The following is a 13322-nucleotide window of genomic DNA, read 5'->3' on the forward strand; positions in this document are numbered from 1 at the left end:
CTTAATTATCCTTCTGATTTACAGCTATAACCAATCCTATGATTTTGAGACAGTATATCACATTTCTAATAACTGATTGACAAGAACTGAATTTAAACAGGGGATTCTCAACTGAACACTGAATAAAACACCCTTAACATTACACAGAACATGCAGGATTATTTCAACTGAAATTCAAAACTGAACTAAAAGCAAACAAATACAGGAGCATTGTCAATATACTGACAATGCCCTGTTCAGAAAACAATATATACATACCATTGACAAACTTTCTGAATTATTAAAAGAGAATCAATTAATTGGGAAGAACTAATTGACTGAGTTCAATGACAATAAACAATTCCAAACGGATAAACAGGGTATTACAAACAGCATTAATGGCAATAAGAATTTACAAAACAACTAATCGACGAACTTAATCGAGTCGATTACACATATTATGACCACTCGTAAACAACAGAAACAATAGTATGATTCTGATCCAATAGACGAGTATGAGACAGTATAACAGAATTTACTAAAAAAAATATGAAAAATTAAACAGACTAATGAAAACAAATATAGAATACTCATAGAATGCTCATAAGAAACAGAAATTACCTCTGAACCTTTAAATTCAACTGAACTCAACTCGACTTGGATTTGGACTATGTTTGAAATCAAACAGACCTTAGTTGAAGTATTTTCCACTGAAAATACTTCGACTAAGGTCGATTAAACCTCAATCTTTATTCAATATGAACAGAATCCAAAAGTTTGGTATTTTAGGGTTCTTGAAAGTTTGATTTGGGATTTAACCATTTCTGGTCAGATTCGAGGAGAACCAAACATGATACAAGGGTGAGGGTAGCCTAGGGGTCATTTGGTGTCAGCTTAAAACAAATCTGAGTTTGTTCTTGTTTGGTCCGAATCTTCAAAAGAAGATTCGAGAAGCTCGGAACTGATTCGAGCCAAACAAACAATAGATCCATACTCAGGGTGGCTAGGGGAAGCTATGGTGTCAATTTGGGACTGTTAGGTTTAGATCTAAACTCAGCTCGAATCTTCAAATGAAGATTCGAGAACCTTCAGGAAGATTCGAGCCAAACGGCTAACATATTTGGATAGAGGAGGTTCAGGGGGTTCTAGGGTGTTATTTTGGTGACCGGCGGCGTTGATGCCGCCGGGTTTCAGGCGGTGGGATCCTAGGGCGGCTAGGGTTAGGAGTGGGGGTTTGGGGGACGATGATGAACAGTGTAGGAGGGGGGGTGTTTAGTTTGGGGCCGGGGTAGGGGCCTGAGACTTATATAGGGGTGGGGTGTATTGATATTATCCGTTGGATTAGATAGAATGAAGGGTTGAGATCAATCCACTTAACCAAACGTCGTCATTTGGTCTAAGTTCAGGGTCGGCCTGTATTGGGTCAAAGGGTCGGGTTACAGGTTACGGGTAAGGGTAGGAGATCTCGTCCGTTGATTGGATTTGATCGAACGGTCCATGATGAACCACGACTAAACGCTGTCGTTTTGACTCTTTTCGGACTGGACCGGACCTGGGCTAAAGGGGGTAATTTGGTTTGGGCCTGGATTTAAATCCAGGTCCGATTATTATTATTTTTTATTTCTTTTTCAACTAATTCATTATTTAAATTTCCAATTTTAATTATAAAACAATTTTAACTTCACAAAATATATTAATTACTCTATAACAATTATTTAACACATAGACAAGACATCAATCACACAGTGGAATATTTAAAATAGAACTATTGCATATTTTTTGTGATTTTATTTAAATTATCTTTTAAATGCATAATTAAATCCTATATGCATGCAACATGTATTTTATTTTATTTTTTCATTTATTATGACAAAGTAAATACTTACGGATATAACACAAGTATTTAGCATCACGCAAATTCAAAAATTACACAGTAAAAGAAATTTATTTTATTTTTTGATTTATTTTGGAGTAGTTTTCATTAAAGCAAAAATCACGTGTTCACAGCTGCCCCTCTTTGTGCGGAAACTCGAAGAGTTTTCGTGCAAAGATAAAGTGAGCGGATACGAGCGATTTTTGCCCGTTCGAATACTCCGTGGGAAGCATTTTTTTGAAAGATTTGACCGAACCACTGCTTCAAAGGTTTCCTACATATCCTTGGCTATAAAGGAATCAGGTCAATGTAGTTCGGGAATTTTGGGTAGCTGGGACTACTATGGGACTGTGATGTTACTGCTGCTTTGTGCTGCTTTTACTGCTTGCTGACCTCCTTATTACACCTTACTTCCAAGGTAATACAAAAAGCTAAACTAGACTATGGTACATGAATTATAAAATCTTATCTAGATTATGCCCTTGCGTTTCTTGTTGTCTTGATTTCTTGGTGACTCTTGGGCATTTGGCTTATTCCGTATTCCTTTCATTGTGTCCCGTATTTTCTTTTGGGACTCTTGTTGTTTCTTGCTGGGGATTTTGTTGGACTCCTCTGCTTTATGGGTTCTAAGTGTGCTCCTTTTTCATATGAGCGGGCTTTTGATTTCAACACTTCAATTTCATTCCCTCGTTCTTCAGGTGGGTGCCTTGACTGCTTCTTTTCTTTCTTCATCCTCATTCTCCAGGTGGACGCCTGACTTCTTTTTCTTCATCCTCATTCTCCAGGTGGACGCCTGACTACTTTAATTCTCATCCTCATTCTCCAGGTGGACGCCTGACTTCTTCAACTTCTTCATCCTCATTCTCCAGGTGGACGCCTGATTTCTTCAATTTCTTCATCCTCATTCTCCAGGTGGACGCCTGACTTCTTTTTCTCATCCTCATTCTCCAGGTGGACGCCTGACTACTTTAATTTTCATCTTCATTCTCCAGGTGGATGCCTGACTTCTTTAACTTATTCATCCTCATTCTCCAGGTGGACGCCTGATTTCTTCAATTTCTTCATCCTCATTCTCCATGTGGACGCCTGACTTCTTTAATTCTCATCCTCATTCTTCAGGTGGACGCCTGACTACTTTAATTCTCATCCTCATTCTCCAGGTGGACACCTGACTTCTTTAATTCTCATCCTCATTCTCCAGGTGGACGCCTGACTACTTTAATTCTCATCCTCATTCTCCAGGTGGACGCCTGACTTCTTCTTTTCTCATCCTCATTCTCCAGGTGGACGCATGACTTCTTCTTTTCTCATCCTCATTCTCCGGACACAAATATTGTATTTGCCCCTGTTTTAAATGAAAGAAAACTTCGTCAGTTTAAAGCAGGGTGGTTAACAGGCGCCTCCTTGCCGATGGTGAGGCTTCTCCTCATCTCTCTTTATTGACTTGGAATGGTTGAACAGACTGTTTTGTTCTTGTAATTGATCCTTGACTATAGGATTCCCCTCTGTATGTTTTCCTTCAAAACCTTTTAACTGTAATCATATGTCCCTTCTGACTTTGCTGATCCACTTTTGATTTCACCTTTCTTATACCCATATCTTTTATCTCCCACCTTTCGTGGCCGTATTTTGTAACCTTGAATCTTGGTGGTATACCTTGACATTCCTTCTTATTTGTTTGGAATAAAACTTATCTCAAAGCTTTTAGAAAAGTAAGATTATTAGTGACGAAACACGTTGATTTCGACAATTATAGAATGAAAAGAAAAATCCAATTTTGGATGACTGTTGGAGCAAGAATGAAAACTTATCTGATTGGAGTTACTGGCACCAATGATCATGGTATGCATTTCGGATTAATCAACCCAGTCTTTTAATCAATCTCCTTTCAATTGTCTCATTTTTGTTTTTGCCAAAATTTCCATAACCCAACTTCATTTTTCATTTCACAGACCTGTTGGACTTGCAATGTCTTAAAGAGTTTTTCACTGATAAACTTTCCTCATTTGTTCATTTCTCACTTCCTTTTCGCCTTAGGGTGCCTATGAAGGTTTTCACCAATAAGACTCTCTTCTTTTACTTTTCTCTCAACTTCCGTCGCCTTATGGTGCCCGTGTGGGTTTTCACCTATAAGACTCTCTCATTTTTTCTTTCTTTTCTTGTTTGTACCAGAGTATTATGAACCATCTTCATTTGCTTGACTCAGCATTTTTCTAAGATTGGTCGAAAGGTTTTTTTGGTATGGGGTTAGAAATGGAAAAGGTATTAAAAGCTAAACAGTTTTGGTATGTGTTTAAAATTACAACTCTTGGAATCTTTTTCTTATTTCCAATACAATTCTGCCCCAGTTTTTTGATTGGGGTCGCTTGACATAACTTTTTGTGCACATCATGTATATTGTGCACCCTATGACCGAGCCGTGAGGCGCCTACGTATCCTTCTTTGAGGAATCAGGTCAAACGTAGTTCACCACATAATAGTGATTTTTTTTTATAGTTCACTACATAAACGTATCCTTTTTTATATTGATTCCAAGAGAGGGTAGGAAAGAAACAAGTATGGCTCAAAGGGGAAGCAAATGGTATAGTGTTTGGATAGCAGAATAAATTGCCTTTGTCATTCCAATCTTCGAAATAGTGCTAAATACAACCACTCAAAAAGTTATGCATAATATCTCTTTACCGCGTCGGAATTGATCGCCATATCTATGCATTTGCCTTCAATGTCTGTTAAGCATAGTGCACCATTCGATAATACTCTGGTCACAATGAATGGTCCTTGCCAATTCGGGGCAAATTTGCCCTTTGCTTCAACCTGATGTGGAAAAATACGTTTCAGCACATGCTGACCTACTTCAAACTTCCGGGGACACACCTTTTTGTTGTATGCTTTTTCTATTCTTCTTTGATATAACTGACCATGGCATACTACGGTCAATCGTTTTTCATCAATCAAGTTTAACTGTTCTAGACGGGTTTTGACCCATTCATCATCATCAATCTTTGCTTCGGCGATGATCCGAAGGGAAGGAATCTCAACTTCTGCAGGAATTACTGCTTCAGTGCCATATACCAACAAATAAGGAGTTGCTCCTACTGAAGTGCGAACAGTAGTGCGGTATCCCAATAATGCAAATGGTAATTTTTCATGCCATTGTTTTGAACCTTCTACCATTTTCCGAAGTATCTTCTTTATGTTTTTGTTGGCTGCTTCTACTGCTCCATTCGCCTTGGGCCGATATGGGGTAGAGTTACGATGTGTAATCTTAAACTGTTGACATACTTCCTTCATTAAGTTGCTGTTAAGATTAGCACCGTTATCTGTGATGATCACCTTCGGGATTCCGAATCGACATATGATATTTGAGTGGACAAAATCGACCACAGCTTTCTTGGTCACTGATTTGAATGTCTTGGCCTCAACCCATTTGGTAAAATAATCAATAGCTACCAGAATGAACCTGTGCCCATTGGATGCTGCCGGCTCAATTGGTCCAATCACATCCATGCCCCAGGCAACGAAGGGCCATGGTGCCGACATTGTGTGCAACTCGGATGGTGGAGAATGAATCAAATCTCCGTGTATTTGGCATTGATGACACTTGCGCACAAAACTGATACAATCTCGCTCCATGGTAAGCCAATAGTAACCAGCTCGGAGGATTTTCTTTGCCAACACATATCCACTCATGTGGGGTCCGCAAACTCCTGAATGTACTTCAGACATGACAGTTGTAGCTTGTCTGGCATCTATGCATCTTAATAATCCAAGATCTGGTGTTCTTTTATACAAAACTCCTCCGCTTAAGAAGAATCCATTTGCCAATCGCCTAATGGTCCTCTTTTGATCTCCTGTGGCTTGTGCGGGATATATCCCCATTCTGATATACTCCTTGATGTCGTGGAACCATGGTTCACCATCAAATTCTTCTTCTACCATATTGCAATAAGCGTGCTGATCGTGGACTTGAATATGTATTGGATCTACATAAGCTTTGTCCGGATGGTGCAACATTGATGCCAGGGTAGCCAATGCATCGGCAACCTCATTATGGATTCTTGGAATATGTTGGAATTCCACTGATTGAAACCGCTGACAAAGATCATGTAGACATTGTCGGTATGGTATGAGCTTCAAGTCTCGGGTTTCCCATTCTCCTTGAATTTGATGTACCAAAAGATCCGAATCTCCCATGACTAAGATTTCTCGGATACCCATGTCTGCAGCTAGCCTTAACCCCAAAATGCAAGCTTCATATTCAGCCATATTATTGGTGCAATAAAATCGTAATTGAGCCGTAACAGGATAGTGATGCCCTGTTTCAGAAATGATTACAGCTCCTATCCCAACTCCTTTCATGTTAGCGGCTCCATCAAAGAAAAGTTTCCAGCCAGGCTTTTCAGTTTGCTCCACCTCGTCGATATGCATTGTTTCTTCATCAGGAAAATAAGTCTTCAACGGCTCATATTCCTCATCGACCGGGTTTTCGGCTAAATGATCGGCCAGTGCTTGAGCCTTCATTGCAGTTCGAGTCACATAGATGATGTCGAATTCTGTGAGCAATATCTGCCACTTTGCAAGTCTTCCCGTTGGCATAGGCTTTTGAAAAATGTATTTCAATGGATCCAACCGAGAAATGAGGTAAGTAGTGTAGGATGACAAATAGTGTTTCAATTTTTGAGCTACCCATGTTAGGGCGCAACATGTCTTTTCCAGATGAGTATACTTAACCTCATAAGCTGTGAACTTCTTGCTAAGGTAGTAGATGGCCTGTTCTTTTCTGCCAGTGAGGTCATGTTGCCCCAATACGCAACCAAATGAATTTTCCAAAACCGTTAAGTAAAGAATCAAAGGTCTTCCTGGCTCTGGCGGGACCAACACGGGTGGGTTCGACAAGTACCCTTTTATTTTATCGAACGCTTCTTGACACTCATCGGTCCATTTGATCGCAGCATCCTTTTTTAACAATTTGAAAATTGGCTCACAGGTTGTTGTGAGCTGAGCAATAAACCTGCTGATGTAATTTAACCTCCCCAACAAACTCATTACTTCAGTTTTGTTTTTTGGAGGTGGCATTTCTTGGATGGCTTTAATCTTTGACGGATCTAGCTCGATGCCTCATCGACTGACTATGAATCCCAGCAACTTTCCGGATGGAACTCCAAATGCGCATTTGGCAGGGTTAAGCTTGAGGTTGTACCTGCGAAGTCTTAAGAAGAACTTCCTCAAATCCCCAACGTGGTTGGCCTGATGCTTTGATTTTATGATCACATCATCCACGTATACCTCAATTTCCTTGTGTATCATATCATGAAACACTGTGGTCATTGCTCTCATATAGGTTGCTCCGGCGTTCTTTAGACCGAATGGCATTACCCGGTAGCAATAAGTTCCCCATGGTGTGATGAATGCCGTCTTTTCTGCATCTTCTTCATCCATTAGAATTTGATGATACCCGGCATAACAATCCACGAAAGACCCTATATCATGCTTGGCACAATTGTCGATCAAAATATGGATATTGGGTAATGGGAAATTATCCTTTGGACTTGCTTTGTTGAGATTGCGATAGTCGACGCATACTCTAATTTTGCCATCTTTCTTTGGCACAGGAACGACATTAGCCAACCAAACAGGATATCGAGTGACTCGAATGACCTTTGCTTCCAATTGTTTGGTGATTTCTTCCTTAATTCTCACACTCATATCAGGCTTGAATTTTCTCAGCCTCTGCTTGACAGGAGGCACCGTTGGATCGGTGGGCAATTTGTGGACCACTAAATCAGTGCTCAAGCCCGGCATGTCGTCATACGACCATGCAAAAACATCTTTGAATTCTATGAGTGCTTTAATTAACTCCTCTCGGATCTTTGGTTCGAGATGGACACTTATTTTAGTTTCCCGGACATTACTCGTGTCCCCTATATTGACGTCCTCGGTATCACTCAAGTTAGGTTTGATTTTTTCCTCAAAGTGAATTAACTCTTTACTAATCTCTTCAAAAACCTCATCTTCATCATATTCTGATTCATAATCACAATATATTTCTTGAATTAATATTTCGGAACCAGATTGATTTTTAAGACTGGGCTGAAGATTCCTCATGCATGCCATATCACTAGAGCCAGCGTAAAAGGAACTGTACAGAAAAGAAGAAAAAGAAAAGAAAGCTATTAGGAATGATAATAAAAAGGAAACTGCTTTTTATTGGATGATGAAAGATAACAAGGTTTTGCACACTTCAAACCAACTGTAAGATAAACTTTGGGATTACAACCTTGAAATAACCCAAACAAACTGAAAGAAAATCAAAATAAACTACCAAGACTCCTTTCGAATTGGGAGAGGAGTGGCTTTCCAATTATTGAGCTTTGTTTCTGGCCCAACGAATTGAACTTCTGCGTTGCTACACCCTTCTCCGCTTTCCAACATATTCACATCACTAAACAATTTCTCGAACCTTTCAATTAATTCCTCTTCAGGATTGACCCGGGATTTAGGAATTGTTGTTATCGGGCGATTTTTAGCACTGGTCTTGACAAAAGACTTTGACAGATGTGGTACTGGTTTTGGAAGAACCCATGCTCGGTGTTTCAACTTCCTGGCCCTTATCACGTCATTGGCGGTGGGTATGAACCCTAAACCGAATGTTCCCCAGTTCTCGGGGAGAGATACTGGTTGTACAATTCCTTGCAAAGATAAGCCCAGACCTTTGCCGGGTATAAAGCCATTCTTTAACATTTCATAAGCTACCATGACTGATGCAGAGGATATCTTTGGATTCGGAAGGTATTTCCCTTCTGGAATTTTCTCTACTGACACCGTGTCGGACACTTGGTATACCCATGGTCCTTGGTCAATTTCTGTTCCCTCGACCGGTACAATGGTACTGTTGTGAGCATTTAAACTTTCTTCTCCATGCACGACTATTTCTTGATGATCCCATTCAAACTTGACAGCCTGATGTAGTGTTGACGGGACTGCTTTAGCAGCATGGATCCATGGTCGACCCAACAACAAGTTGTAAGAAACAGTTATGTCCAACACTTGGAATTCCATTGTGAATTCAACTGGCCCTATTGTTAGTTCCAATACTATGTCTCCAAATGAATCTTTGCTTCCACCGTCAAACTCCCGTACACAGATACTATTCTTCTGGATCCTCTCCTCTTTAATTTTTAATTTGTTTAAAGTGGAGAGAGGGCATATGTTTGCACTTGAACCATTGTCAACCAATACCCGGTTTACTATGGAGTTTTCACATTTCACGGTGAGGTAAAGAGCTCTGTTGTGCTCGGTACCTTCCATAGGTAATTCATCATCAGCAAATGTAATTCTGTTTGTCTCAAAGATTCTGTTGGCTATTTTTCCCAAATGATTTACAGAGATCTTTTCAGGAACATGAGCTTCATTCAGGATTTTCATCAACGCCAGACGGTGTTCCTCTGAATGGATCAGTAATGACAACAATGAAATTTGAGCGGGGGTCTTCTTTAATTGATCCACAACAGAATAATCATGGAGTTTCATTTTTCTTAAAAACTCCTCCGCCTCTTCTTCCGTCACAGCTCTCTTTGTTGGCGTTGGATTGTTTTTAGTTTTTCTCAACTCTTCGGGAGTAAAACATCTTCCCGAACGTGTCAAGCCTTGCACCTCACACACTTCTTCCTTGATTTCTTTGCCCTTGTACATTACAGTCACCCGTTCATAGTTCCATGGGATGGCTTTGTTGTTGATGACCGGCAGCTGGATTACAGGTGCAATAATAACCCGATCTGTACGGGCTCCTTCCACGAATACAATGGGTTATTTAGCAACCCCTGGTACTATCACTTTCGGCCTTTCTTGTTTTGCGGCAACTTTGCTCGATGATCCCTCATCGACTATCATAGATAGTTCGTCACCATTTTTGTTTTGCTTAGACACCGGCTTCTCCTCTGTTAACTGCTTATCTGGATTGGTTTCATGAGATTTGATCATCATGACAGTTTGTGACGGCTTCTTTGTCTCCCCATCAGCTTGTATGATTTCTATCATATTAGCCTCTTGATGGGCTGGCATTGGATTTCTATTGATATTTGGGGCTTCGGGGGTTTGAACCTCGATTTTATTAGTATCAATCAGCTCTTGTATTGCATTTTTCAAATGCCAACATTTCTCCGTATCATGGCCTGGTGCACCGGAGCAATATTCACAGCTAATGGTGTAATCCAGATTCTTTGGAGGAGGATTGGGTAGCTTGGATTGTATTGGTCTCAGCATGTCTAGCTGTCTCAGCCTGTGGAACAGACTGGTGTAAGACTCTCCCAATGGAGTGTAAGTTTTCTTTTTCTTTTCCCTTTCTCCCCTGAATGCTGGCCTAGGCCTGAAACCTGGTCCGGGATAGGCTCGTGGGTAAGTATTTGGCGTGACAAGAGCACGCCAATTGGTGTGAATAAGTGGTTGATTATATGCTTGAGCATGGTTAATGGAAAAATGAGGCTCTGAAGGGTGATAGTAGTGTTGGGATGAATCATGATGGTAAGTTGATTGGCGAGGTCGTGGTTGATTATAGTAAAGCGGTGAACCTCTGGGTCCCGACCAAATTCCTGAATCAACTACGGCTGCTTCCTCCCTCTTCTTTCTTCCGATTCCTCCTACCCCGCCTTGAATAGCTTGAGTAGTTGCCTTAATTGCTGAATAGCTCATGATTTTATTTGTCTTGAGGCCTTCTTCCACCATACCTCCCATCTTTACTACTTCGTTGAATGATTTCCCAACCGCTGAAACCAAATGGGCATAGTAAGTTGGTTCCAAGGCTTGGAGGAAGTAGTCTACCATTTCGCTCTCCTTCATAGGAGGATCCACTCTTGCTGCCTGTTCTCTCCACCGAAAACCATACTCTCTGAAACTTTCATTGTGTTTCTTCTCAAATTTGGTCAAAGATAATCGATCTGGGATGATTTCCAGATTGTATTGGAAATGGTATGCGAATGCCTGTGCCAGGTCATCCCAGGTGTACCATCTTCCATGGTCCTGGCGTGTATACCACTCCAAAGCTGATCCGCTTAGACTTTGACTGAAGTAAGCCATTAATAATTCATCTTTTCCCCCAGCTCCTCGCATCTTGCTACAGAAACCCCTTAAGTGGGCTACTGGGTCACCGTGCCCGTTGTATAAATCAAATTTGGGCATCTTGAAGCCAACCGGTAATTGTACGTTTGGGAACAAACACAAATCTTTGTAGGCTACACTGACTTGCCCACCTAATCCTCGCATATCTCTGAATGATTGTTCTAGACTCTTGACCTTCCTGCACATCTCTTCTTGCTCAACATTTTTGGCTGGCTTGTCAATTTCGGTTGGGAGATCAAAACGAGGAGTGGTTGAATGAATTTCGGAGGCTTTGAGGGTGGGCTCCGGGGGTAATATTGGTTGTCTTGGGCCTGGAATGTAGGCTCACTAGGAGATTTGTGGAATGTAGCCGGGGGAGGTGCTACGAAAACAGGAGTCATAGGTGGAGGAAAATATGGAACAAGTTTTAGAGGTGGAGACTGTGGTGTTTGAGAGGTGGTGCCTCGGTAGTGTTGGTAAATTGGGAAGTTTGGGGATAATTCAGTGGTGATATTATCCTGAGCTTGGGTCATTGATGGAGCAGGGTTATTTGGGTAAGATGGGGGTAACTGTCATGTAGACCAAGCTTGGTACATCTCAGCCATTTGCTGCTTGAGCTTAAACATCTCTTCTTTCATTTTCCCGACATCTATCTCCTCTATCTCTATACCTGTGTCTACATCTGGGATAGACATACTTTCGGGTATTGGTCCTTTTGATCTTGTGTGATAGTGATAATATGCCAGTATATTCTTTAGAGAAACTAACTGCTTGAATTCTGGAAATGAACAAACTTGTTAGTTCTGAGATTTTAACACATATATAATCACACGTTGAGATGCAATGTTCCTAGACAAATGATCCCTTTCTATTATGCATTTGCTCGGCTGCTTGTGTCGTCCCAGTTTTCTTGAAATTTTTATTGTTATTCATTTTTACTTATTATATATATCTTTTATCGTGGTGGTCGAATCTTATAGAGATTGCCTACATATCATGCCTCACATGAATCAGACCTTGCGTAGTTCGGACCAAAGGCAATCACTTTTATTCATTACACAAAGATGGAATTACATTTGAAAACTTTAAGAAAATGGCTTGAAAACACACACACTTAAATCAAAATAAAAGATACAATTCTTAACATCTCACAACGTGCCCCACTTTCCACTTTTGTTGTCAAATATTGGATTATCTGCTCAATGTGGGGCTTGACCTGGATGGCCTCCCAGCGTACGATACATCCTTTCCAACTCCATTGCTAGATGACGAGCAAAAGTGGGCGCATGCTCTGTAAACCTTTCATAATCCATTCCTTGGCAGTTTACATAACTTTGAGATGTGAAGACTGCCAGGTCGTGGATTTGTGCCCTAAAACCTTGGAGACGTTGGTCTTGGTCTTGCAATTGCTGCTGACGAGTGGTGGCTATATCTCTGACACGGTTTTCACGATCTAGAGCTGATTCTAACAGAGCTCGGAGTCTGGCCTGCTCTAATCTTGCTTGCGATCTTTCCCTGTCGAGGTCTGCTTGTTGATGTTCTCTGTTGCATCTTCTTGCCTCTTCTATTTGTGCACGAAGCTGGTCTTCTGATCGCATCCAATAGTCTTTTTCCTTCTTGAATTGTGCCTTGTCTTTTTCGGATTGCCTATCTTGGCGTTCCTTGTTAGATCTGGCTTCTTCGTTTAATTGTTGGATCCTTTCTTTTGCTTTGCTCAATGCCCTTTCGTTTTCCGCAAGAATGGAATCATAATCTTGCATTCTTTCAAAGAGATTGGCGATGGTTTTTTGATCCTTCCAGCTCCTCTTTGGCGTTTCAGAAACTCTTTTCATTTTTTGGAATCGAGCATGAAGATTTTCATTCTCACAAGCTAGACTCTTTTTCTCGCCTTCGGCTTCTTGTGCTTGCAAATCTTTCTCCAAACTGAGGCTTCTTAGATTTTCTTTTAGGGCATGGATAGTTGCTTTGTACCCTTTTTCTTTTTCTCCCCAGATCAACCGCTCTTGGATTTTATCATTGAAGTTTTGAACATGGGGTCTTTTTGTTGGCCTTTTTAGCTCAGGTTCTGGTACATCATCCACGCGAGACCGTTTTTCGAACCACCTTGCATATCCAGGATTTATCTCACCCTTTGTAGCGTCTAGGACTTGAGTATCACTTTTCAAGTATCGGCACCCATTCCACATCTGCTGAAGTAGAGCTTCGGGAATAGTGGCTTCTGGGTGTAATTCGATTACTTGCATACTCAAATCTTCATCATCAGGAACTATTTGATATCTCCCTAGTTGCCTTAGGACTCTTAGTGGTGCATACGGCTGAATGCTTCTCAATCCCAATAGTAGTAGATAACTATTTGAGGTTGACATATGTATTACTT

The sequence above is a fragment of the Nicotiana sylvestris genome, chromosome 3 (assembly GCF_000393655.2).
Source record: "Nicotiana sylvestris chromosome 3, ASM39365v2, whole genome shotgun sequence".
NCBI classification, from domain to species: domain Eukaryota; kingdom Viridiplantae; phylum Streptophyta; class Magnoliopsida; order Solanales; family Solanaceae; genus Nicotiana; species Nicotiana sylvestris.